The 26,238-nt window shown below is 36.6% G+C and overlaps 1 long non-coding RNA gene across 1 annotated transcript; it reads right to left on the reverse strand.

Annotated features, from left to right (window-relative positions):
• Positions 1-9,937: 9,937 nt before the first annotated feature.
• Positions 9,938-24,407, reverse strand: LOC119874038. The gene is made up of 3 exons (XR_005366383.1): positions 24,284-24,407; positions 20,892-21,103; positions 9,938-10,129 (listed from the first exon to the last, which is right to left on the reverse strand). It is a non-coding gene; the product is annotated as an uncharacterized LOC119874038 (long non-coding RNA).
• Positions 24,408-26,238: the final 1,831 nt, after the last annotated feature.

The following is a 26,238-nucleotide window of genomic DNA, read 5'->3' on the forward strand; positions in this document are numbered from 1 at the left end:
TGTCTATGTCTTCCTCTGTGAGATTTCTGTTCATGTCTTTTGCCCATTTCATGATTGGATTGTTTGTTTCTTTGGTGTTGAGTTGAATAAGTTCTTTATAGATCTTGGAGACTAGTCCTTTATCTGATACGCCATTTGCAAATATCTTCTCCCATTCAGTAGGTTGTCTTTGAGTTTTGTTGACTGTATCCTTTGCTGTGCAAAAGCTTCTTATCTTGATGAAGTCCCAATAGTTCATTTTTGCTTTTGTTTCTTTTGCCTTCGTGGATGTATCTTGCAAGAAGTTACTGTGGCTGAGTTCAAAAAGGGTGTTGCCTGGTTCTCCTCTAGGATTTTGATGGAATCTTGTCTCACATTTAGATCTTTCATCCATTTTGAGTTTATCTTTGGGTATGGTGAAAGAGAGTGGTCTAGTTTCATTCTTCTGCATGTGGATGTCCAATTTTCCCAGCACCATTTATTGAAGAGACTGTCTTTCTTCCAATGGATAGTCTTTCCTCCTTTATCAAATATTAGTTGACCATAAAGTTCAGGGTCCACTTCTGGGTTCTTTATTCTGTTCCATTGATCTATGTGTCTGTTTTTGTGCCAGTACCACACTGTCTTGATGACCACAGCTTTGTAGTACAACCTGAAATCTGGCATCGTGATGCCCCCAGATATGGTTTTCTTTTTTAAAATTCCCCTGGCTATTTGGGGTCTTTTCTGATTCCACACAAATCTTAAAATAATCTGTTCTAACTCTCTGAAGAAAGTCCATGGTATTTTGATAGTTTACCCCGAAGACTGCAGTGAGAGATGAAGAGGGACACTATATCATACTTAAAGGATCTATCCAACAAGAGGACTTAACAATCCTCAATATATATTCCCTGAATGTGGGAGCTGCCAAATATATCAATCAATTAATAACCAAAGTGAAGAAATACTTATATAATAATGCACTTATACTTGGTGACTTCAATCTAGTTCTTTCTATACTCGATAGATCTTCTAAGCACAACATCTCCAAAGAAACGAGAGCTTTAAATGATACACTGGACCAGATGATTTCACAGAAATTTACAGAACTTTACATCCAAACTCAACTGAATACACATTCTTCTCAAGTGCACATGGAACTTTCTCCAGAATAGACCACATACTGGGTCACAAATCGGGTCTGAACTGATACCAAAAGATTGGGATCGTCCCCTGCATATTCTCAGACCATAATGCCTTGAAATTTGAACTAAATCACCAGAAGTTTGGAAGGACCTCAAACACAGGGGACTTCATTTTAAAATAATCTAAGTCATAAAACATCCTTTGGTGCTTTATTGCCTTCATTTCTACATGTGGCCATAAGTCATTAGAAAAGATTCACTCTTGGGCAGCCTGGGGAGGCTCAGCAGTTTAGTGATGCCTTCAGCCCAGGGCCTGATCCTGGAGACCCAGGATCGAGTCCCATGTCAGACTCCCTGTATGGAGACTGTTTCTCCCTCTGCCTGTGTCTCTGCCTCTCTCCCTCTCTCTCTCTATCTGTGTGTGTGTGTGTGTGTGTGTCTCATGAATAAATAAATAAAATCTTTAAAAAAAAAAAAAAAAGAAAAGATTCACTCCAACAGAGGACTGTGGAGAGTTAACTGAAATAGAGCAAAATCATCAGGTAAACTAAAGATTTTCTATTTGTACAAGTGTTGAATTAGTACATTTAAAAGTTCTGGGTAAGTGAGCAGATTTGATACACTCCTTTAGCTCTCAAGAATCCCTCCAAAAGTTTCAGGTCTCCCTCTCTCACATAACACAGACTCTCACAAAAAAAGGCTGGATAAAAAGTGGACTCCATTCTTTGCCCTCATTTTCCCCCTTCTCCATTCAGACTCTTCTTACTCCTCATCACCCTCACTCCTTTATGGAGCGCAACACTAAAACTCCCCATTCACAGCCACTGATGGATTCCAATTCCGGGCAGGTGGAACACATTAACTGACCTTACACCCCAGCTTACAAACCCCAAATGTCCTGCAACAGTGAATGTTATTTCAGCTTAATTGTTTCAGGGTGGGCAAAAAGCATCAAATCCGGAAACAGAAATCTCCCTAGGCAGATCTTGCTAGTAGAAAAAATGTATCATTTACTCTAGTGGAAGGTCGTGTCTCTCTGAGGAGCAACTTGACCATCTTTCCCCAAAGACCAAGTGGCATTTAAGGAGTAAGCAGACAAAATAGGAATTTAGAAACTGCATTCCCACCACATGCCTGCTGTTTATTGACTTGATTTTTAGCTTCGAGCAAGTTATTTAACCTCACTGTGTGTTCGGTTCCTCATCTGGAAACAAAAAAGAACTAAAAATACTCTCCTCATTGGGAAGTTATGTGGATTAACTAATTAATGATTGAAAATTTCTATATAAATGCTAAGCAGTCTTACTATTCTTGCAGCAGGAGACTATTGATGTGTGCTGGATGATGCTGCATGTGTCCTTTTGTTACTTAGTCCTTCGTGGGTGATTACCTGTTGATGACTCCACCTGGGCTATTGGCTGGCCCTAAGACTATCAGGACAGGGCTCTACTACTTGTAGTCTTGGGACCGATGTTGTGAAATCCAGGCCTCATGCCAACATTTCCAAACTTATCCACTGTCAGGAAGCACAGCTCAGCCTCTGACCAGGACTGCCACAGGGACCAACCCATTGAACCATCATCAGCAATTGTATCCATCCCAAATACACACACACACACCAAGACATACACATACAGGCTTCCCACACCTGGCAATACTTGTACGTGCAAGTTGGCACTTTATAACTCATAGAAATAGCTACATGTACTAATGAGGGAAACCATAGAATAGTTAATCCAAAAGGCCAGAAACTCCTAACACTATTAACATTTGGATTGGGAATGTATTACACGATTCTTTTAGTAATTTATGTTTTGCTTGGACTACTGTTAAAGTTTGCTTGCTTTCCTTGAGCATATATTAGCTGTCAGGTGGCCACCCTTCTCATTTTATGTCTGTGCTCAATCTATTTTCTTTGCTTCAAACACTTTCCTCACTGTTTTCTCTTCCTCCCATCCATCTTATTCTTTCTTGGAGATCTAGCTCAAAAAACTCTTCTAGAATCCCATCCCTAACTCACAGACTTCAGTATTTCCCAATTCTGTGTTGCTTTAACAGTGAGTACTGTTCATTTGGTTCCTAATATCTTCCACCTTATATTGCTATTTGCCTTTTGAAAATGTATCCCAGATGTTAACAAGGGTCTCTTGGTAGTTTTAGAGCTAAATAGCATCAATTTTAAACTTCATTTAATACCTAGGGGAAATTCGGGATTTCCTCCAAGTCTTTTAGAGGTTACGTTTTATGTGGACTATTGGTTTATACCCTTTTTGAAATATTTAAGGTTTTAGATCATCTTATTGCCCTGGAGTACTGTCTTTGTTCTATCTTGGTTGGGCCTAAATATAAAATTCAATTCCTTCTCAGTTTCTACAGTCTTCCTTACTCAATGAAAGCACTTAACAATGCAATAGCCATCAGTGACAAATTGAGGATATTGGAGAAGGGATCCATTACATAACACAAATAACTTCAGATTGCATGTGGGAGATTTCAGTTCCTCAGCAGCTCCCCCTAACTGGGAACTTTTTATTGACTGGGCTGTGGGACCTCTCAGCCTCATACTCTCTTCCTGGGACCTCTCTTCCCCCTGCCACTCTTTTCTCCCCTTCCTTTTCACAACAGAACAAACTTTTCCCCCCTCTCTCAAGCAGAGTACCTAAGCCATCACTTTTGTTGTTTGTCTCCAGAATTTTTCTGCCACCAGAGTCTTGGTTTCTTTCCCAAAATATCAAGATATTTCCCTTGGAATGAAAGATAGTTTCATTCCAAGGGAAATTTCATGCCAGTTGTTATTCCACATCATTACCTGTGACTTCTTCACTCCATTTCTTTTTTTTTTTTTTTTTAGATTTTATTTATTTATGGCAGACAGAGAGGCAAAGACACAGGCAGAGAGAGAAGCAGGCTTCATGCCGGGAGCCCGATGTAGGACTCGAACCCGGGATTCCAAATCACCCCCTGGGCTGAAAGCAGGCGCTAAACCGCTGAGCCACCGAGGGATTCCGTCTTCACCCCATTCCTATCCAATTACATTATCAGCACTTCTAGCCCAGACCATTTTGCTTCCTTTTTTTATATTCATAATTCGCGTATAGCCTAGGGTCAGTTAAGGCTGATAGATGACAGTGATGTCTATTGCAAGCAAAGTCCTCTGCTTAGTATTGTGGGGAATACAGAGGTGAATCTGATTCTGTGTTCCAGAAGCTCATGGTCTAATATAAGAGTTAAAAATTTAGTCGTGACGATGACAACGATGATGATATTGTTGGCCATATCAAGAGAATCAAAGAAATGAGGAAGAAACTGTGCTTTGTCAAGTTGGAAAGAATTGAAGATTGTTTTAGATAGACAACCCATTACATGAATATTTGCACATCCATAATTAGGAGTAAATTGTACTTGGTAGTAGATCTATAAAATTGTCTTCGCAGGCTGGGATTTAACATAAGAAAAATCTATTGGTCAAATATTACCTAAGTAATTGTTTTTCTATCAAGTTTAACATTTTCCTCATTTTTAAAATATTATATTTGATATTGATATTTTAAAAATTATTTTAAACTCAGACATACTATTCCATATTATAAGTATCACTTCTAAGTATCACTCTGCTTAAGAAAAAAAAATATTAATGATGCAGTTGAAATCTTCTGGGCTCCTGTCCTTCATCCTAATCTCATTCTATCAGAGAGAACTAATCTGTGACACTTGAATTTTTTAATTGTGCTTTCCCAGGTCACACCATGGTAAAAACTTGCACCAGGCCTTCCTGGAGGCAGACTTGTGGTCACAAATTCTCAGAGCCTTTATTTAACCCTTACTAGGAGGCCAAGATGTATTCTTTGTTTTCTTTTATCAGTGGATGGATTTTTTTTATAAGTCCTCCCTTTTATTGAGGATGGGGCCTTTCCTGGGTTCTGGCTCTATGATGAGTTGTCCATGCCAATTTTCTATCATGTGTGGGGTAGAATCCTGCCTTATTTTCTGGGACTGATGGGGCCATTAGAACATAAGCCTCCTGGTTACTCACCCTCTCCATTCCTAGCTCCCTTTCCCCCCCCATAGGGAATTAGAAGATTTGTTTTTGTGTATTTCTGATTTCTAGCTCCTTGTTCATTTCTGGCCTCTGGGAATTTCCTTTTCTTTCTTATGAACTTAGCTCTACATTTAAAAATCTGTTTGTATTTTTATTCAGGGCTTTTAAGTCTCCCATATTGTCAAAAATATGTGTCCCTGTAGATTTTTCCAATTCAGTGGTCTACTTTAAGACTCCCAAGAGGAACAAGTTTGTTTGCCAGTTTACTTGTATCATTTACCAAGTTGCAGCCACCAGCCTTCTACATATTGCTCAGCTACATCAAGCACTTTCCCATTTTACTGTTCTCTCTATGTAGAACACTATTTCTCAGAAACTGACTTACAGTATTTTAGGTCTCAGTTTTTCAACACAGAGGCTCTCGATGACCACTGTATGCAAAGTGGTCAACAATGAGCTATCCCTATCATTGTATTTATCTTTATAAAACATTTCCTTATTTGAAATTATTTTCTCAATTTTTCTATTTATTCATAGAAAATTTTCTATTTATTTATTCTATTCATTCATTATTCTCAATTTCCATCTTCCATATAAGGTCTTTGACAGCAGGTTCCTTGACTGATTTACTATGGTATCATATATGCCTGGAACAGCAATTAGTACACAGAAATCTTTCAATAAGTATTTATTATCTTGGTTACTGCATGCATTCTTTCATTATGTGTAGGTCACATAGGATTTAACCATGAGAGGTTTCATATTTTATCTGTTTTTAAAAATCTTTTTTGGAAGGTAGAATTTTGGAATAATTCTGGAATAATTCTAGATTGTCAAGAACTCAGCAACAAGATAAGCAAGTAGAATCATACTGAATGAATGAATTAGTGAATGAGTAAAATAATCCTTGCCTAAGTAAATAATTCTGCCATATACTATTTCATGGTGGTTAATCTGTTTAATTCAACATCTCCTTCATAAAAGCTATTTGGCACCATTGTAGATGACCAAGCAGTAATAGCTATAAGGCAGAAACATTTGGAATCTTCTCAGAAAGTGAAGCTCTGAAGGTCAATGAAGTAGAAAATCTATGAATGAAGTAGAAAATATCAGGTACATTAAACACGGACGTCAAACATGAAAGAGAAAAAATAAAGGTCATGAGAAAGGGCTGAGAATCATTGACTTTCCAGTTGTCAATTTATTCAACATGCATTTTTTAGTACCTGTAATATGTGCCAGCAGTGAGAATCAGCATGAGAAAGACATGCATAGGCATTTATTTCATCCATGATCTTACCCTTGAACCACAGTGGTTCCACCTTGACTGCACATTAGAATTGCCTGGGGACTTTAGAAAATCTTCATGCCCAAGATGAATTTCAGATTACGTAAATCAGAATCAAAATTGAGTGGGGCCTGAGCATCAGTATTTTTTATAGTTCCCCATGGGATTTCAAAGTGCAGCCAAAGTGAAGAGTTACTGCTCTACCACATTCCTACCAAATGATTATCTACACTGAGCTTAAATGTTCCTGCACCTGAAGCCTCAGGAAGAGAGGCATTATCATTTGCAATGACATGGATGGAACCACAGGGTATTATGCTATGTGAAATAAGTCAATCAGAGAAAGACAAATACCATATTTCACTCCTATGTGGAATTTAAGCAGCAAAACATATGAACATAGGGGAAGAGAGGAAAAATAAAATAAGATGAAAACAGAGAGAGAAGCAAACCATAAGAGATGCTGAACTGTAGGAAACAACCTTAGAGTTGCTGGAGGGAAGGTTGGTGGGGGGATAGGGTAATTAGGTGATGGGCATTAAGGAGGGAACTTGATGTAATGAGTACTGAGTGTAACATGCAACTGTTGAATCACTGAATTCTATCCTGGTAACTAATAACATATATATATCACACACATATATGTTATATATATATATATATAGATGTTATATATATGTTATTAGTTATATATTTAATATATATAAACTAAATTGTTAATATATATGTTATTAGTTATATATAATATATATATATTAACTAAATGAAATTAAATAAAGTATTAAAAGTAAAATAAGGCAAAATTAAAAAGAAGAGAGGCATTTTATCTATTTCCTTGCACATTTTGTTCCCAGTATTGAGTAAAGAGCCTGAGAACTGGCAAGCACTAAACAATTATTAATTGAATGAGTGGAAATCTTCAATGTACTCCAAAAGCAATATATGCAACTTGGAGAGTACTGATCAATAAAAAGACTTCCTGTATTACTAGAGAGGTATGTTGTCCTCAGTTCTGATTTCTATATAAAGGTAGTTTTCTCAAACATACCCCTGGACTCTCATCCCCATTTATAGAGGAGGCAGATGGTTCTCTGATTGATACATTTGGGGGGAATAAATGGGCATGATTGATTCAGCCTTGACTTTCCTCCTCTTAGGATTGAATACTGGGAACACATAAATACATGTTCTGCCTTCCTGTGGAGTCCTTCCTTGTAAGGAGCCCTCATCCAATGCTCCCTGAGACAAGAAATCTAATTCTGAGGTTGGCTTTCACACTAGGAGCATACCTCCAATTGAACTCCATCATTAATAAGGATAATGCTTTGATCTTTATCTGCCATTCCTTTGTTGTTCTCAAAAACCTCAGGACTCAATTAGAAAAGGAAGGTGCTATTAGTTATAGGTGGTATTAGAATTTCAAATACTCACACTGATTCTACCATATAATACATTATAATCTTTGGTGTTCATGAAACATTTTGAACATAAAAGAAAAAGCCCAGTTCCACCCGACAACCTCGAATATTTAATGATGGCTGCCCATGTTCACCCCTCTTGAGCTTTTTTTTCTATATAAAGGTATATTATTCCAGTTATTTCAGATCCTTCGATAACATATTTTGGGGTGTCTCACAATCTAATCCCCTCATAAGGCATTTTGCTTTATGTCTATTCTCAAACTGTAATGCCCAGAAATGAATCCAAGATTTCCTTCAGTATATGGAAAGAGAAAGAGATATTTATTTATTCTTGAGTGCCTTTTTAAAATAGTCAGTTTGGAAAAACCAAGTATATACATCTCCATTTTGCAGGTCTTATATAGCTGATGATTCAAAAATTATTTTTCCATTATAAACTGAAGGAATTTATGAATTATTAAATTCAACTTGAAAAACAAAAACATCCAAGTTTTATCAGATCAACATTCACTTGAAAGAAACTGAAACTAAAACTATGAAAATGTTTATAGGCTCTTAGTCCTTTTTCAAGTAGATAAATGGTAGATGATAGATAGATGGTAGATATACTTAGCTATATTACCTCCAATGCTCTACATATATAACCTTCCATAAAAAATAAAATATAAATTTATTAAAGTAGAAATATAAGAAGGTCCAATTATATGAGATTAGTGAATAGAAGCAGAAGAACAAAATAACTCAAGATTTCTCTTAGAAAGATACAAAAACCAAAAACATGGGCAGATGCTTATACCCTGCAGCAAAAGATCACTTAAGCAGGTGAGTCTATTTACTTCCTGAGCACTTATCAGTGTGAGCCCACAGTTTTGACAGCAGTGCCTGATTAGAATGAAAAGATTAGCAGAGACAAAAAATAAATAAATAAAGAGCTGATACTATACTATTATCTCATGAGTCATGGAGAAGAACTCAAGGAGTAAATATAGTGAAGTTTTCATTAAATGTTGGTGCAAACTAAATCTTCCTATTCATGTGTGTCCCTTTCTATACTAAAATTTAGATGGCTGAGATTTGGCAAACAAAATAATCTTGCGAAATATACAGCAATTTTCCAACACTGGAATTCAATATAGCCCAACAGGGTGACGAATTGTAGGCCCAGAGAGAAGTATTGCTGAATCCAGCCATGAAATTCACACAGGAAAGGAATTCACATCTGTTTTTAAATGACAATAAACCAGAAAGATAGAAGATTGATTCAGGAGACTCTGCAAATGTTATAGCTGTTAAAATACATGAAGACTTAAAAACACTCCCTTCTTTAAGTGTAGACATCAGGCTAGTAATCCATTCAGAAGGAAAACAAGCTAACGAGCAGTTTATGCTACCTGAATTGTGTTTTCTAAACATAAATGGGTGAAGATTGTGGTGGCGGTTCACTTTGAAAGATTCAGAATCTGCTTCCATAAACATCTTTGAGAGCTCTGTGCCAGAACCTATGCAAAGCGTTTGACATCTCTTACCTTTTGTTATTCACTGTAAGCAATTTTGAAAATATCTGCAAATAAGATGGTTCTTTCAAATGATGCAGTCAGGATAGAGAACATACATGTCAGAGTAAGCATTAACATGAATAAAATATTATATGTAATAATGGAAATGGAACCCATATTAAACAAATATATGGTGAAACATACTTTGGAATAATGATATAATTTGACCTAATTAAAGTAAAAATGAAATTAATGAACTAAATTTTTCCTCTCCTGCTTCTACATTTTCTTTATTTCTTTTCCCACTTCTTTCTTGCCAATCTTGCAAGTCTTCGCAAAGGGTTATTTCTTCCCAGAAAGGATTTTGAAGGATAAGCTCCCAGCATCCGATAATAGATTAGTTATGAGAAGGAAAAATACACAGTAGATAATGTATTAAGTTCACTCTCTGGGTCTATAAAGTAAACTTCTCTACCTTTCAGAAATGAGCAGGAATGATAGACCAAGAATTCATGAGGAAGCAAGGAAAAAACAGAAAGGCAGGAGGAAACAAATATATCATGCTTGCTTTGTTTTCTTCCACAGTGCAGTTTGCCTATCTATTGTTTCTTTCCTTTTAAAAGCTTACATTCTTCTCAATTCTCTTCATTTGTTGAAGTAGAAGATCTTCATAGACTAAACTTACCCTATGTATAGAAATTGCAAAGACATACCTTTACAATTACATTTCCAGTACATAACTGTGCAAATGTGTCTTCTCCATCTTTATTCTGAAGTGCCTAAAATTAAAACCAATAGAAAGAGGTCACCTACACAATAAAATTTAAGTAGTTATTAATTAGAATAAAAACACATACTCCTGTCACATGACCTTAATACATTGTCAAGGTAAAAATATACATACAAAACAGTATGTAAAATATGATCTTATTTTTATACATATGTGTTTTATTTAACTGTACAATTTTTATAACTAAAAATAATCAGTAAAGATATATATGAAAATGCAGTGATTATATCTGAGTGATAGGTGTATAGATAATTTAAATTTTCTTCTTTATGCTTTTCTGAATTGTTCGGGTTTTTTTCATAAGATCTTGACTTATGTTTATATATTTTTTGAGATGCACACAAAAATTGGACAAAATCAGAGAAAGTGGCTGAGCTGGGTGAGACTCCAACCCAGGCATGTTGCTCTGAAGCCCCTGATACACTCCACTATGATACAGGTAGCTCCAATCTAATCACAAACATGATAAGGAGATAAAAAACAAATATAACAACAATAGAAGGCTAGAGAAAGAAGGGATAGAAATGAGGAAAGAAATCTAGTAACAGAAACCAAAAATATACTCTTAAGTCATTTGCAATTCTTCCTTCTGTTTTTGTTGCTAGCCAAAAATGAAAGCAATGCTTAAACTAATTGAGATAATAGATTTATTTATTTATTTATTTATTTATTTATTTATTTATTTATTTATTACCTATTACAATTTTCTAATAGGGGCAACTATTACTTATGTACTTCATAAATTATTACAAAAGCATGCCTCTGTGGTATAATACAATGAGATGATGCAAACGCAGATGTTGTGTGTGTGTGTGTGTGTGTGTTTAACATATAGGAAAGCACATATAGCTACAGTACTTATCAGAAAAGAAATATCACAGATTATCCTAAATAAATATTTTGTGCTCAGATCTCTGAAAAGAACCTTTAAATACATTTCATATACATTCTCTTTCCTTTGGAATCAGAGGGAACAAGTTATACATCTTTCTTCAGCAGACTCACACCTAGGGTATTATACCAGACTTCCTGAATATACATATATAGATATGTTTTCCCCTAAAATGATTCTTATACAGACTAAAGTCGGAGATCAACAGAACAAAATGTATAGGTTTTGAAGATAGTCACAGCTTGGAAATTTATTAAAATGTATTAAATATTTCTAGTGTGGCTTTTAAAAATGGAATTAAATTTATTTGTACACATGTAATTGTATTAAAAGGGTCACAAACCACTTCCATCTTCCCTCCTACACATGTATTTGTTCTATGATGTCTTCAGGTCCATTTTTTTTTTTTTTTTTTTTTTTTTTTTTTTTTTTTTTTTTTTTTTTTTTTTTTTTTTTTTTTTTATTGGTGTTCAATTTACTAACATACAGAATAACACCCAGTGCCCGTCACCCATTCACTCCCACCCCCCGCCCTCCTCCCCTTCTACCACCCCTAGTTCGTTTCCCAGAGTTAGCAGTCTTTACGTTCTGTCTCCCTTTCTGATATTTCCCACACATTTCTTCTCCCTTCCCTTATTTTCCCTTTCACTATTATTTATATTCCCCAAATGAATGAGAACATATAATGTTTGTCCTTCTCCGACTGACTTACTTCACTCAGCATAATACCCTCCAGTTCCATCCACGTTGAAGCAAATGGTGGGTATTTGTCATTTCTAATAGCTGAGTAATATTCCATTGTATACATAAACCACATCTTCTTTATCCATCCATCTTTCGTTGGACACCGAGGCTCCTTCCACAGTTTGGCTATAGTGGCCATTGCTGCTAGAAACATCGGGGTGCAGGTGTCCCGGCGTTTCATTGCATTTGTATCTTTGGGGTAAATCCCCAACAGTGCAATTGCTGGGTCGTAGGGCAGGTATATTTTTAACTGTTTGAGGAACCTCCACACAGTTTTCCAGAGTGGCTGCACCAGTTCACATTCCCACCAACAGTGTAAGAGGGTTCCCTTTTCTCCGCATCCTCTCCAACATTTGTTGTTTCCTGCCTTGTTAATTTTCCCCATTCTCACTGGTGTGAGGTGGTATCTCATTGTAGTTTTGATTTGTATTTCCCTGATGGCAAGTGATGCAGAGCATTTTCTCATATGCATGTTGGCCATGTCTATGTCTTCCTCTGTGAGATTTCTGTTCATGTCTTTTGCCCATTTCATGATTGGATTGTTTGTTTCTTTGGTGTTGAGTTTAATAAGTTCTTTATAGATCTTGGAAACTAGCCCTTTATCTGATATGTCATTTGCAAATATCTTCTCCCATTCTGTAGGTTGTCTTTGAGTTTTGTTGACTGTATCCTTTGCTGTGCAAAAGCTTCTTATCTTGATGAAGTCCCAATAGTTCATTTTTGCTTTTGTTTCTTTTGCCTTTGTGGATGTATCTTGCAAGAAGTTACTATGGCCGAGTTCAAAAAGGGTGTTGCCTGTGTTCTTCTCTAGGATTTTGATGGAATCTTGTCTCACATTTAGATCTTTCATCCATTTTGAGTTTATCTTTGTGTATGGTGAAAGAGAGTGGTCTAGTTTCATTCTTCTGCATGTGGATGTCCAATTTTCCCAGCACCATTTATTGAAGAGACCGTCTTTCTTCCAATGGATAGTCTTTCCTCCTTTATCGAATATTAGTTGCCCATAAAGTTCAGGGTCCACTTCTGGATTCTCTATTCTGTTCCACTGATCTATGTGTCTGTTTTTGTGCCAGTACCACACTGTCTTGATGACCACAGCTTTGTAGTACAACCTGAAATCTGGCATTGTGATGCCCCCAGATATGGTTTTCTTTTGTAAAATTCCCCTGGCTATTCGGGGTCTTTTCTGATTCCACACAAATCTTAAAATAATTTGTTCTAACTCTCTGAAGAAAGTCCATGGTATTTTGATAGGGATTGCATTAAACGTGTATATTGCCCTGGGTAACATTGACATTTTCACAATATTAATTCTGCCAATCCATGAGCATGGAATATTTTTCCATCTCTTTGTGTCTTCCTCAATTTCTTTCAGAAGTGTTCTATAGTTTTGAGGGTATAGATCCTTTACATCTTTGGTGAGGTTTATTCCTAGGTATCTTATGCTTTTGGGTGCAATTGTAAATGGGATTGACTCCTTAATTTCTCTTTCTTCAGTCTCATTGTTAGTGTATAGAAATGCCACTGACTTCTGGGCATTGATTTTGTATCCTGCCACGCTACCGAATTGCTGTATGAGTTCTAGCAATCTTGGGGTGGAGACTTTTGGGTTTTCTATGTAGAGTATCATGTCATCGGCGAAGAGAGAGAGTTTGACTTCTTCTTTGCCAATTTGAATGCCTTTAATGTCTTTTTGTTGTCTGATTGCTGAGGCTAGGACTTCCAGTACTATGTTGAATAGCAGTGGTGAGAGTGGACATCCCTGTCTTGTTCCTGATCTTAGGGGAAAGGCTCCCAGTGCTTCCCCATTGAGAATGATATTTGCTGTGGGCTTTTCATAGATGGCTCTTAAGATGTCGAGGAATGTTCCCTCTATCCCTACACTCTGAAGAGTTTTAATCAGGAATGGATGCTGTATTTTGTCAAATGCTTTCTCTGCATCCAATGAGAGGATCATATGGTTCTTGGTTTTTCTCTTGCTGATATGATGAATCACATTGATTGTTTTACGGGTGTTGAACCAGCCTTGTGTCTCAGGGATAAATCCTACTTGGTCATGGTGAATAATTTTCTTAATGTACTGTTGGATCCTATTGGCCAGTATCTTGTTGAGAATTTTTGCATCCATGTTCATCAGGGATATTGGTCTGTAATTCTCCTTTTTGGCGGGGTCTTTGTCTGGCTTTGGAATTAAGGTGATGCTGGCTTCATAGAACGAATTTGGAAGTACTCCATCTCTTTCTATCTTTCCAAACAGCTTTAGGAGAATAGGTATGATTTCTTCTTTAAACGTTTGATAAAATTCTCCTGGGAAGCCATCTGGCCCTGGACTCTTGTGTCTTGGGAGGTTTTTGATGACTGCTTCAATTTCCTCCCTGGTTATTGGCCTGTTCAGGTTTTCTATTTCTTCCTGTTCCAGTTTTGGTAGTTTGTGGCTTTCCAGGAATGCGTCCATTTCTTCTAGATTGCCTAATTTATTGGCGTATAGCTGTTCATAATATGTTTTTAAAATCGTTTGTATTTCCTTGGTGTTGGTAGTGATCTCTCCTTTCTCATTCATGATTTTATTAATTTGAGTCTTCTCTCTCTTCTTTTTAATAAGGCTGGCCTTCAGGTCCATTTTATTTCCAATCATCCTCAGTTGCTCCTATATTGTACTTCCTAAGCTGTTTCAGGTCAGATCCCATGAAAATGTTCAGTGGAGCTCTATTTCCCTGTTGGCAAAATGTGCTTGGCTTCAATAATTTCCAAAGGTTGTTAACTAAAAGGAAGCCAACTAATATATTTTAGTGAGAACATGAAATTCTCGGTGTGATTATAACAAAAAAAAATGCATTTTCCTTCTACTACAGGGAATTATAGATTACAATAGAATTCTATTTAGTAAGTGGCTTGTTGAGTATCAACAACTATATGGTGAATAAAAACACAGAAAGCCCTTTTCAATGTAACTGGAATATAGCAAATCTAGAGTCTAAAGATAACTTTATTTTCCAAGTTTTTACCTATTACTATGTCAGAAATGGATGATATTAAAAATTTTGTTCAGATAAATAACATGTAGAGGCAGTGTAACATCTCCAAGCCAAGTGTTAAAAAGAAGCTGTTTGAGATAGTCAGGAAGATTTTATTAGAAAAGTAGGTACATTTTACACCTTCATTACTTAATTCTCATTTTTATAATATAAAGTTCAGAATGCATTCACATATATGTTAGCTATACATTGTGTATATGCAAGAATAAATATCGATATATTTGAGCTGTGTGTTCAAGGGTGCTCAAGTATGTAAACCATTGCTCTAAGAAAATAAGACTTGCTCATAGAAGGAGAAAAGAAATAGTCTAGCCACACTGACTAAACTTCAAGTAGTAGAAAAATTGTTTGGGAAATGAAACAAACAAATCACCTGAAAGAAAAGTGTATCAATGCAAGACAGAAATTTTCCCAAAATAGCTGAATAAAGGAAATAGTAGATTGCAATACTAATAAAAATTTTAAAATACAGGGTAGGGAACCAACAAGCTAACTGATTGGTCTACTTTTCTATTTGGAGGAGTTCAAAATCTTTCACCTAATGGAAATAGAATTGTAAGAAAACTAGTTACAGAATTTTTGAAAAAGAAGTTACAATATATTTGGTCAATTGTTTTTGCTTTGCTGCATTGACTGAGAAATCACTATAGACATTACTACAAATTTTAAAATTCCAGAAAGGTCCTTGTAGACATTAACACCACCTCACAATTATGGCTGAGTTCAGTGGTGTCCCCCCACCCTCCACCTGCTGAAAAGAATAATTACCTCTCATAGCCAGCTTAATCTGGAATGTCACTCTGAACATATTAAAAGGCTAGAGAAGAAAGGAAGAGGACCAAGGACATTGTGAAGAGGGCTTTGGGCATCAGGGAGCTAAGGATAGATTTTCACCTCTAAGTCATATAATCCAGGAAATAGCAAAATCAGAAGACACAGAACGTTTGTTTGTGAAGTGTGAAGTCCTGCAGATGGAGAATACTAAGGCAGATCAGCTAACTGGTCAAGGGCCTAGCAAGATGGAAGGGCCAATCATTCTACTAGAAATATAGATGTAAAATATTATCATTAGAAACCCAGGCAAACAGCATTTGGAAACTCTCCAATATAGAAGGGATGCACCAAACTGGCTGGCTTTGGTGAAGCTAAAAAGTCAAATTCTATACTCCACATGCTGGCATGTATTTTCTCTTTAAGTCAAAGTCTTAGGCTTTAACAGCTGAAACCAAGTCATTTTAAAAATATAATAAAAGCTGGAGCTATAAAGACTGTGGAAACTTACTTAACAGCATGAGCTAAAGATAACCAGGAATTTGCCACTGGGAACTATTTAATGCTTTTGATGGAACTGTAGCGTATAGGGCCTAAGGTAATTGATGTACAGAAAGAACAAGCTAATAAATACTAGTTCTAGAATTTCTATGATTTAAGGAGGATGGGAGTGTTAAGTTGATGGATAAGTCCCAGAATGCTCTTCTTTTATAAGGTCTGCTAAACTAGTTGGAAATCATATTTCAAATCCATTCATAAGGTCCCTATAGAAGAATAAAAAGCAGGTGTCATGTGTCTGGATACTCACCAAAAAAATAGAACAAAGGTTGTATATACATGCTCAACATTAAGAAATGTGTTAAACTATTACTTCTGGTGAATCCATTTAGCATGGTTTTTCTTTGACCAGAGGGGTAGACTGTTTCTAACTTGCAGCTCTAAATGGCCTTAATAAATTCTAATTAATAGAAACTGAATAACAACAGGAAGGCCCTTGGACAAGGAATAGGGAAACAAGAATAGAAGTTAATAATCTTTCTGGACCTTGTTTTTCTTATTTTGAATTCTGTGTTTTGAATTCTGTTTTTATCTTAGTTTATTTTTTAATTTTATTTTACATTTTATTTTTTTTTTAAGTGAGGAAGATAGGTTTGAACATTCTATAACTCTGCAATTGAGGGCATAAACTCTAACAAAAAACTGCTTCTAATCAGATCAGCACTGCATTGGTTAACTATTTCTACATAACAAACCACCTTAAAACTCAGTAGCTTAAAGCAATAACCCTTTATCATTTCTGATGATTGTAGAACTCAGCAAGGATGCACTGCTGATCTGAGGTGGGTTCAGTGAATCTCTGCTGGGCTGCTTGTGCCTACAATCAAGCGGCAGGTCAGCTGGAGACTGGCCTCCAAGATGCCCTCCAAGGTGGCCTCCAAGATGGTGGTGGCATGTTCAGTGAAAAAACTAGAGTGGGAGGCTCATTGTCTCTTGAAGCCTAGACTGAAAACTGGCCCACCATGACTTCTGTCATATTTTATGGATCAAAACAAGTCAAGGCCTTCACTCACTCTGGGCTTGAATCATAACTGATATTCAGAAGTAAAAGAAAGGAATCCCTGTGGGAGTAGCAGCAAAGTCTTTAACAAGGGATGTGGATATGGAGTGGGTGGAAAATTGAATCATTTTTGCAATCAATCTACTAAAGAAACAATGAAGACCTGTAAACCTATTCTATGTATTAATTATATTAACATTTTATAACAAGAAAGAGTAGACAATCACACTCTTGTCTTAAACCTGCCTAGGTTCCAACTAAAAAAAAAAAAAACCTGCCTAGGTACAGTGGGTAGCTGATGAGTAAGGACATAATTAATTATGGTTCTAAAATTTAATATCTGTATAATCTTGGAAAAATGTTTTATCTTCCAATGCCTAAATAGTCTCATCTGTACAATAGGAATGATAACACTACTTTCATCAAAGTGTGGGTGGGAGGTTTAAATAATGTATAGAAACTGGCACACAATCATTTAATGAATGTGTGATATTTTTATCATTAATGATGACAGGAAAATATTAACAAAGATGCAAACTACAAGGATGGGAAGTTCAACAGATTTGTAGCAGAACTTGCAAGTGATCAGCCTAAGTATCAATAATTTGGGAATTAAAATATAGTACCAAGCACATACCTATTATTTAGTCTAGATTTTAAGTATCTCTAAATTATTTTACTGGAATATCATTGAATTCTTCTAACAAGTAAATCAGCAAAGTATATAAATGCTCTGTACTTACCTCACTTAAAAAATGGGATTCTGAATTCATGTTAGTGTACTTCGAAGAAAGGCTTTATCAAAGCAATCTATAATTATAGCAGGACTGACCAGATAGGACCAGAGGGAAACATTCTAAATCAGGTCTTTCATGGAATCAAAGGGAAATGTTCTTATTCCTTCTTTCTCCAAATCTCACTTTCAGTCTTTTCACCCATTACCCAGTAAAGCCATGAAGGAACCAGATCAAAAGTCCTGCAATCTCAAGTTCATGTATCATAAAAAGAACATATTCTCCCCGTCGGGAGAAAAAGGAGGCAAAGCCAGGCTTCAAACTACAGATCACAGTTAGGGAGTATGTATCAAGCACCTATCACTTGAAAGAAGGATGGCAGAGCTCCTCTGAGATGAGAATAAAAGAGAAACCTGGAAAAAGAAGAATGCCAAGTCACCAGAGAAACCAATTAGGCTTCCTAACAGCCAAAACATAAACATATGCCTGTGTGCCCAGGACTTAAAAGAAATCAGAGAGTCTTGAAAGAAAATCAGGCTTTGGATCTAAAGGAAATCATCTTCTTTGTATATCCTGCCTGCAATTTTTTTAAAAACCTCAATAGAATTTGCATGAACCATTTCAAGTCATTCTCCTTGCACAGATACAGCACATTTACCAGCATGCTGACATTCTGGTGGAAGAGGAGGTGTTTGATATATACATTTTGGTCTCCTTCAGTAGACTAGACCAATGTTACAGACTTTGCTTTTGAGCTTCATGGAGAATGTTAATATTTGTCGAGCACTTGATATGCAGCAAAAAACTGACAAATGTTTTCACATATGGTCTGTCACTTATGTCTTGCCACTATCCTACAAGGTATTAACCCCATTTTACCAAGGAGAGGACAAGCTAAAGAGGGTATATGACTTGACCAGAGTCATGGAGCAAGCATTCTGCTGGAGCCAAACCATACTAAGTGCTTGCCAATTCATATAAAGAGGTAAATAGCAAGTATGCAAGTGACTTCTCCCATCCTCACTATCTTTTATTCCTCTTTTGGGATACTTTCCGAAAACAACTCTATTTTACAAATGCCCCAGACAAATAGATCTAGTAAAATTTTCCAATCAATTACCAAAATGTTCCCCCTCTGCACACACACAAAAGCACACACATACACGCACATATGAACATGCATACTGAATGAAATTCAGTAATTGGAGAACAAAGGAAGATAAAACTGAAGATCTTTGCATGACAAAGATTTGAATATAAATAAAATGTGGCTTACATCTTTTGTGTTCATAACTGTGTTTTTAAGAGACCTATTTTCAATGATTAGTTTACTGTCCTGGAGGAGGAGGGTCCATGAAAGGGAAGCATGAAAGACCAAAATGAGCTCTATTGTTCCTTTCAATTGTGAGGATAGGCAGGACACCAATTAAAATGAAATGTTAGCATACAAATCTCAAAGGGAGATTAGCCTATGGATTTTAAATTTCCTTTAAGACACAGATATCTTATAAATGAGTTTTATGTACTTCTATCCTTTAAGGAAATTTAGATGGTTAAATTATGATTGCCAAGTCTGCACCTTTGGAAATGAAGCCTCTGTAGAGAAACTGAGAATTTTATAAGACTTTCATCCCTAATAGATTAGCAGATGGGCACATGTGGGCAATAGGTAGATCCAAATGCAACCTTGTATTCACTATTAGGGTCAGGTATGGTATTTCTCCAAGAAATTCTGTGAAACGTCTAAGCATCACAAGTAAGATCTATACCCTAGTCATGAGACTAAATGTCCAACATGACTTATCTCATTTAAGTTTGTTCTGTGTTTTATGCTCATGTTCACAAGGAGCTGATCAAGAGAATGGTTTAGAAAAGTAAGTGTGCTGGTATTTGCCGGTTTGACCTCAAAAACTGAGTTGAGAGCAAAGTAGAGTGGTACTTATGGTAGTTGGGAAGAGCTCTGTGATACTAATGTCATGGTTCGAGTCAATACAGATACTTGAGAGAATAGATGCCCTATGGCCTTGTCTCTTGATAACTCATTTTTATTCATAGAAAAAGAAAGAAGCCATAGGCTGCAGAAGTAGAGGTTATAGATGGAGGCAGAATTCAAGAGAGACATGGGTTGGGCTGAAGTCAAGTAACATACTTGCAGTTCAGGTTTGATTTCTTATTTCCCTGAATAGGGAGTAAAGGATACCAATGTTTGTTGATCTAAAAACTAATTGAAACTACTTACTGAAGTGAAGACTGGAAATTAGAGCAAATGTTTTTTGAAAAAGACAAATGAGAACTTGCCTAGTGAGGGAACCTTTGTTTCTTGTGGGACTAAGGGCTAGGCCAGTGCAAATTTCCAACTGTTGATTTTCTAGCCACTTGGCCAGCTTTCTCTCCTGCTACCCAAAGGATTAGATATCTGTCATAGAATTTGTTTGGCTACAATCTGTTTGGGGAGGAAATTCAGATTTACTGTCAAGGTATGCCCAGGAAGACATGGCCACTGAACTCATTCTGCCAAGGCAACAAAGCTGTAGCTCAAACACCACTGTGACTCTTTCAGACCTCCTCAGTGATGGATAAATGCTTCATAAACTAAATGTTAGGTTATTCCCAATCAGTCAGCATTTGACTCACATTAGCAAAGACCTCTCACAGTTCAATGATATGCTTGTGGATCAGGGAAGAAGTATCTGTATTTATTTAATGGCTGGTTTGTTCAGATGGTATTATTTCAAGAGGATTTCATTTTATATTGCATAAACTGCGAGCAATACCATCTGACACATTTATTTTCAATCCTGTTTAAAGTTAGTGGGAGATATCAAACTGACAGGCTCTGCGACCAAATAGGAGCTCTAGTAGTAGAGTGAAGTTACAGATAACCCTTTAGTTTATGATGTCCAGAGCTGCCAGGTGCCCCTGGTGTTACTGTGGAGAGAAACATGTACAAGCAGGTCAGTTGGGCTACAAGTTGAATGAGCGTAGTTATTTTGGAAGAGGAAATTCTTAGGACTCACCAGATTGCCAAGAAATCCTTAGATTTATCTCCATCCTTTGTTTTACAGAAGGATATTTATAAAGATATTTGCTGCCCCAAACAGCCTTTCATTTTCTTTCCATTTCTCTAAACCCTGGCAATCTTTAAGGCCTATTTCACTTCCTCTCAGTGAAAACTTTCCTTAGTGCTCCAATCCACGGCAATTGAATCTTCTTCCAAACTCTTCTGGCTCTAGGAGGGAAAATATAATAGTGATTAAATCATGGTGTAGGCTTGAGTTCAGGTGTGATTCATACTGGCCATGTGGTGTTGGAAGCTTACCTCTTACCTCTGATTCCTGATTCCCTCACCTATAATTCTAGTCCAATAATACTTTACTTCACTGAATAGTTATAAGGATTAAATTAAAAGTGTCATGAATAAAGACCTGATTCATAAACTCCCAAGCAATTTATCATATCTCCTCTAACCTTGTGATTTACTATATAATTCATAGATTCTTTTCTTAAAGATATTCTTAGCTCTATCAAGATCATGTGTTTTATTCACTTGTGTTTATATCTTCTACCACCTATTTTAGTGTTTTGCAAATCTCAACTGCCCAGGCAGTGTAGACTGATGGCTTGATGTTTCAATTGATGTAAATGGCTTTAATAGAAAAAAGTATAGAGCTCTATCCTAAAGATAGATGTCTCCTATAAACATATGCACTCTCATTTTGGTTAGTGTATATGGCTATTGTGTCTACAAAGAGTGGAAAGGGAAAAAATTACTCAGTAGTTTAAACAGCTTTTGCCAAAACTGTGGCAGAAGGGGGAAAGTTTCTAAGTGAAGAAAAGGAAAATGCTGTAGATGAAAGGGTCTAGTATGCCTTGAAGAAGCAGTTCAGCGTAGATTTTTCTGATTCATTCAATTAATGTAAACTAGACAAATAAGCCCTCCCAGCAGGCTCAAGGTACAAACATGGAGGTTTCCTGGGATATGAGAGGGAGTGGATATCAGCATGTTCCTTCATATTTGAGTAACTAGTATTAGAGACTAGAGGAGAGATGGTTCAGCTAGTGTGAAGCTAGTGTGTGGCAAGCAGTAGCAATTCATTACCATAGTGATTTTAATACCAGCAAGTTGCAAGGAATGAGACACTTGACCTATGATAGTGGCTAAGGTAAGATCTCTTTGTTATATCTGGGAATGTGACCAGCAAAATCATAGTTATGTGTTTGTTCAGTGAAGCATTCTAGATTGGAACAGCCTACTTATTTAACTGGTACTGAAACATGGGCAATCTCATACTTGGGCAACTCGGTCTTATACTTGAGCCCCTTATGACTTTTTCTTTTTTTTTTTCCCCTTATGACTTTTTCATTTGTACCTTGTACATCCATAGCCAATACCTCTCCCTGCTGTCTTCTAGAGTGCTCCCTCTCTTGAGAAGTGATTATATCACATCCACTCATTCCACAAAGAATGTTTTGTGCACCTAATAGGTTCAAGTATTATGTTAGGTAATAGAGCTACATAGATAAGCACACAGTCAGTCCCTGCCCTCAGGAAACAGTTCAGTCTACTTGGCAAGGCAGACAAGAGTCAACTACGAGCAGTATGATCCAATGCAACAACATCACTCTACATGACACACTGTGGGAAGAGGAACACCCGATCCACACAGCTGCAGGGAAGAGAGCTCAGGTAAACTCCCTCACACAAGTCCCTGTGAACAGAGTTTGACAAGATGAGAATGTGTTGGTCAACACAGGCAGAAAGAAAAGCATTCTGCATAGGGACTATACATACCAATGCAGAAAGGTGTGAGGGCACATTCCACTCTGAAATTCACTGGATACAACTACACTGAGGGCAGAAGAGAAGAGCTAGAGGAGATGCATGGGCCAGACATGAACACCATGTTTGCCAGGCCATGTGGAATGGGCTTGATGCTGTTTTCAGAAATGTTAAGGAATGAAAATGGACAAAACTTGAGTAAGTGTGCCAGTAAAAGACTAAAATTAAAAGACTGGCTAGGGGATCCCTGGGTGGCTCAGCGGATTAGCGCCTGCCTTTGGCCCAGGGCACCATCCTGGAGACCCGGGATCGAGTCCCACATCGGGCTCCCGGCATGGAGCCTGCTTCTCCCTCCTCCTGTGTCTCTGCCTCTCTCTCTCTCTATATATATATATCTATCATAAATAAATAAACAAATAAATCTTTAAAAAAAATAAAAGACTGGCTAAAAATAATGGAGGAGAAGAAGATCTAGGAGAAAAAAAAATGTGTTGATCATAGCAATAGTGTGGTATAGGGGAAAGGTTCAGATAAAGACATCTAGGAGAGAGCTGAATGTTACTTCTGGAACTCAGAAGCTGAAGACGCTAAGTGGGAAGTCACCATATTGAAAACCACAGATGTGGCTCAGAGTGTGGAGGGTTAGAAACATAGAGACCAAAATTCGACGAACGTTTAAGAAAGAGTAGCTGATAGATAGTTAGCTAGAAAAAAAGAGTCAGGAGAAATGTTTGTGGAAGCCAGAGGAGTAGTCCTCTGAGAGAAGGAAGTGATCAACAGTAACAAACGCCACGTGGCTAGAAATTGACTTTCCAGTTTGATATTTTAATCCTCATCACAATTCTCTGATAAAATATTGACTTCCTATTTGATTGTTGACAGTTGCCTTGCCCCACCCTGATTATAATTTCAGATTTTCTCTGACTCAGTAAAAGAAAGCAGATTTTCTAGAGTACAGGCAGGTACTAATTGAACTACAGTTTCTTTTTAATATGACAGAGACTGAACAAAAACTAGAGATACAGGGCAGTATATGAGAGACATGTTCCAATGTGGAATGATCCCAAGCTTAGTGTTTATCCTGGGAGTTTTTATGGTTGATGGGGAGAAATTTGAGTAGCATTATCTCCATCCCCCAGACTGCAGATTCCTCACCTCAACACTGGACTATGCAATAGCTGCTCATTCTGTGCCCAACCCACTGATTTATTTTCTGTGACCATTCAATGACATGCTGATGATATTTCAAGAGGATTGGTTCTTTCCAGAAAGATTCCCACCTTAGTCTGACAAACCTGAGAAAACTGTCAGGTCTACTCCAAAGGAATGCCAAATGTCAGGTTCCAAAGTCTAAAGAAATTTAAAAATTTCTATAATGATAATTCATTAATCATATTAAAAATCAGACACATTTTTCCATAATTACCCTCAGAGACATCTGATAGCATTTTGACCATATCAGTTATATATTGCTGTATTACAAACCACCTTAACAATCAGTAGATTAAAACAGCAGTAAATTATTATTTTTCACAATTCAGTGAGTTGATTTGGCCCATTTCATGTGAACTCAAGTCATATGACTGCATTCAGTTGTGGACTAAGATGGAAGGTTCAAGATGGCCTCACCCACATGTCTGGTTGTTGATGCCGGCTGTGAATGAGGGCACCTCAATTCTTCTCCAAGTGATCACTCATTATCCAGTAGGGTAGACTGGCTGTCCTGCATGACCATCTCTGGGCAGCACTGTAAGAATGTGAAAATAGAAGCTGTAAGGCTTCTTAAGGCTTTACCTTGAAATCTGCACAGAATCATTTCCACTGCATTATATTTTCAAAGCAAGTCACAAGGCCACCCAGATGCTGGGGTAGGAAAATAGACTCTATCTCTTGATGGGAAAAACTGTAGAATGTGTTTCCTCACTTATATGTATATGTGTGTGCACTCATAAGTTTAGCATTATTTCTACATAGCTACTATCTTACTAAAAACATAGGTATAGTATAAAAACTAAAAGCAAAGTCTCAGAAATCAGAGTATCTGGGTTCAAGTTTCAGATCCTTCCCCTCTACCAGCTCTCCTACTACTCATCTCATGGGTTATATGAGTGTTTTAGGGTATCTTACTTACACAATGCTTAGAAGAGTACCTGGCATATAAAAAACACTTAGTGATATAACTATCTTCATTTGTTAATAATTCAAAATGTCTTATTTTTCTACTCCACATTATAATATAACCATTTTGCTATGTTACTACAGATTCTTCACATATGTAATATAATCCAGTAGTTCTTTATGTGGCTACACCATGATTTTTCTTAACCATCTCCTCTGTAGCATATTTAGTCTAATCCCTATCGTTAGCTATTATATATTGAATGCAATGATGATTTTTAGGTTTAAAGCTATTTGTCTTTTTTTCTTTTCTTTTCTTTTCTTTTCTTTTCTTTTCTTTTCTTTTCTTTTCTTTCTTTTCTTTTCTTTTCTTTTCTTTTCTTTTCTTTTCTTTTCTTTTCTTTCTTTTCTTTTGGCTATGCTTGGATCTGTGTGCATTTGTCTACACTTTTGTTTAGTTCCATAAGAAGTATTCCCAGAATTGGCAATTCTGGGGTTGTTTGTTTAAAGATACACATTGCCAAATCCCTTTCTAGAAGAACACACCCGTTTATACCCCCACCAACAATGTATGAGAAAGTCTGCCTCTATACCCTCAATTGTGGTACTTTAAATGTGGCATTATCCCTAGCCGGAACACATGAGAAATCTGGACTCTTTCATTTTCTCTTCCCTGTGAAAGAAGATTAAAGCTGAGCAGAAAAGCAAACCTAGATGCCATCCAAAAAGGTTGAGGAAAATATGTGGTGGGTAGAAGCAAACATGTCTACTGAAAATAGAAAAATACAATATTCACATTAAAAAAATTACTTGCCATCTGTCCTTTCAACAATAAACTAAAAGATACACGAAGCAATAGTTAAAATTGCTATTTTTATTTGGTGGTTAGTTTGATTTTCTTTATGATAATGTCTAAATAATGGGAAAACAGAGAAATGCCAAACATTAGAATTTCCATAGTAGCCAAAATGTGCGGTTAAGACCCTCTGCAAAGCAAAACAGGATAATATGTGGATTCGAGGTTTAAGGAGGGTTTTTACTCCCATCAGTAGATAGATGACTCTAACACAATGACAATAAGTCCTTATCTCCCAATCATATTTTAATAGAACAAATTTGCTAGACTCATGAACATGAATAGACTCTTGGCAGTGCAGGTTATTTTAATGGACACATCACTTTAAACTAAACCTTCTCCATCTGCTCAACTCTCTAATTACCAATGCATAAAGTACATAACTCACAATTACATCATAAAAATAAGGTCTACATTATATCAACTCATGTCAGAGCTTTTCAATCTGTGCTATTTGGCATCAGCTGTGCTATTAATATTTGCTCTCTTCCAACAAATCAGAGACAAATACACCACTTTCTCAATTAAGAAATTCTGGAGGAAAAAATTGCATGTTTTAAGGAGAAAGGGGAATTCTCTATCATACCATTTCCTTTTATAATCTTGTCTT

This window comes from Canis lupus, chromosome 11 (assembly GCF_011100685.1).
Source record: "Canis lupus familiaris isolate Mischka breed German Shepherd chromosome 11, alternate assembly UU_Cfam_GSD_1.0, whole genome shotgun sequence".
Classification (NCBI taxonomy): domain Eukaryota; kingdom Metazoa; phylum Chordata; class Mammalia; order Carnivora; family Canidae; genus Canis; species Canis lupus.